Raw genomic sequence first — 2656 nt, 5'->3', positions numbered from 1 at the left:
CTAACCCTCAAACCCTCGTATATCTATCTCTTCAACACTCCCCCTCACCCCCACCCACCACCACAGCGCCGTCCTCCAACCCGCCGTCGCCACTCAACAAGGCGCAGCAAGCAACTGCCCCTTTCCCCGTGGAGGAGGAAATGTAAGAGAGAGAGAGATAGAGAGAGAGAGAGAAGAGAGAGAGAGAGAGAGAGAGAGAGAGAGAGAGAGAGAGAGAGAGAGTTTGAGAGAGTTTGAGAGAGTTTGAGAGAGAGAGAGAGTTTGAGAGAGAGAGAGAGAGAGAGAGAGAGAGAGAGAGAGAGAGAAGAGAGAGAGAGAAGAGAGAGAGATTGAGAGAGTTTGAGAGAGAGAGATTGAGAGAGAGATTGAGAGAGAATGTTTGAGAGAGAGCGTTTGAGAGAGAGAGTTTGAGAGAGAGCGTTTGAGAGAGAGAGAGAGAGAGAGAGAGAGAGAGAGAGAGAGAGTTTGAGAGACAGAGAGACAGAGAGAGAGAGAGAGAGACAGAGACACAGAGACACGGAGAGAGTCTGCGAGAGAGACAGAGAGAGAGGAACATAATGACACAAGAACAGAAAGACAGGGAATAGAAAGGGAGAGGTGAATAAGAGATCAAGAGAGATTGGAGATTAGATAATCCGTGATTCGGAAGATCAGTGAGAGTCGCTGCTGGATAGGCGGCGGCAGGACAAGAGCACAGGCCCAGAGGAGAAAGGCTGCATTGATTCCAACCGTTTCAATTCACATGTCAATCAGGAAGCTGAGCGTCACTCATGTCGTCAAAAAAAACACAAAACAGAAAAACGGCAAGGAAAGCTTGCTCGTGGTTGAATCGACTCTGATCGTTTTGACATCATCGCCTTAGTCCGTCTCTTGTGAGTTGAGCTGGACGGGGGATGATTCTTGCAGAGAGCCAAACTCCATGAGGGGTCCCGGTGACGCGGGGGTGGGTGGGCTCGTTGCTGGATGACCTATGGTGGCCGTTGCAGCCGAGTCTTCTTCGGGCCCACCTTGCTGCTCGGAGCCAAGATGTGCGCGTCGATCGTTGAGATGATCATCCTTTGAAGCCTCGGTCTTTTGCGAATCAACTCTTGCGGGTGACGTGGGTTTCACAGAGCCAGATTCCATGAGTGGTCCCGGGGATGAGGCTGGGGGCGTCGTCGTCAGGTGGCTCCGTGCAACCTTGGCAGCTGAATCGTCAGACCCAGTCTGCTTGGCTCGTGGGGGCTCGTGATTGGCCTGCTTTTTCGGGCCGCGCACCCGCCGATCTTCGGGGCTAGGGACCTCACCCGTCTTGAAAACGCGTTGCAGCGTGTGAATCGACATCCAGCCGCGTGGCCAGAGTGGCAACAGGTTCTCCCGCATGAATTCCCTGCACAAGAACACGGCCAAGGAGCAGATGATGGACGGGGCAGAACGCGAGCGCCAAATGAGTGTTGATTATAATTTTTTTTTTTTTTTTTTTTGGCATACAGACAAAAACAATACTCACTTGACAAAATGCGTCCGATTCAGTCGCACATTCTTGTTGCTTTCCGTGACAGGCTGTCCCTTTGCGGCTTTAACCTGGACCTGGGCATCCTCCTCAACCATCTTATTCATTTGATGTGCCTAGAGGTGGCAGACATGGTATCGAGCGGAAGCTGGAGTGAGCTTGAATGACGTTTGCACCTCCACACAGCAAGGCCCTTACGAATACAGAAAATCTCGCACCTGTTGAGCTATGCTTGCGGGCCAGCGGTAAAACCGGAGAGGCTTGGTACTTTCCGTGCCATCCAGTTCACCGGCAGGTACGATGGCAGCAGCGGCGCGCGCCAGCGATCCAGGCGGCACAGGGGTGCCACCTACCAGGCTAGATGGGAGGATGGTGATGCCATCACCACTGCTGCCTACATCACCATCACCATCGTCACCATGACCGCCCTCTGATGCTGCACTGCCCCTGGCCGCTGCAGCACGCCGCCACACGTTCATGTCCTGCTTGTAACGCTTGACCTGGTGCTCGATTGTGGGCTTGAGCACATCTGCCAATGAACGCAATGCCAGCTCCAACGGCTTCAGAGGCTAATTCAACCAAAGTCCAAAGCACCGCAGAGAGGTGAAAATGCCAGGGCACGACCAGTCGTGAGGTGCCAAGAATACGTTCATGGATGATTCCAATACTGTGCCGGACATGGAGTGAACGGGCATCGAGAAACTCACCGGGTCTTGGTCAGAGAGCTTCTTGATGCGCACACGCCAGGTGTCGTGTTTGCCAGCTACGGCGCAGCCGTCGGCTAGGGTGCGCACCACGATCTGTCGTCCAGGACCATTGATAGCTGAGTGGGTGGATCCAGCAAGCACAACTTCGTTCCGTTTGGCACAAGCAAGTATGGTAGGCAGGAAGGCATACCGTCTTGTGTTTTTGCTTTAACGAGGGCCAAAAGCGGGCAATACTGCGAAATAAGGGAAAAAAATGGAGCGTAAAAGAAAGGAGAGAAAGGAAAAAAAGAAGAAAAACATTTGGGTCCCCAATGAGCACACACACACACACACACACACACACACACACACACACACACACACACACACACACACACACACACACACACACACACACACACACACACACACACACACACACACACACACACACACACACACACACACACACACACAC

This window comes from Monosiga brevicollis, genomic scaffold, assembly GCF_000002865.3.
Source record: "Monosiga brevicollis MX1 MONBRscaffold_9 genomic scaffold, whole genome shotgun sequence".
Lineage (NCBI taxonomy): Eukaryota > Choanoflagellata > Craspedida > Salpingoecidae > Monosiga > Monosiga brevicollis.
Note: the sequence above shows the minus strand (reverse complement) of the source record.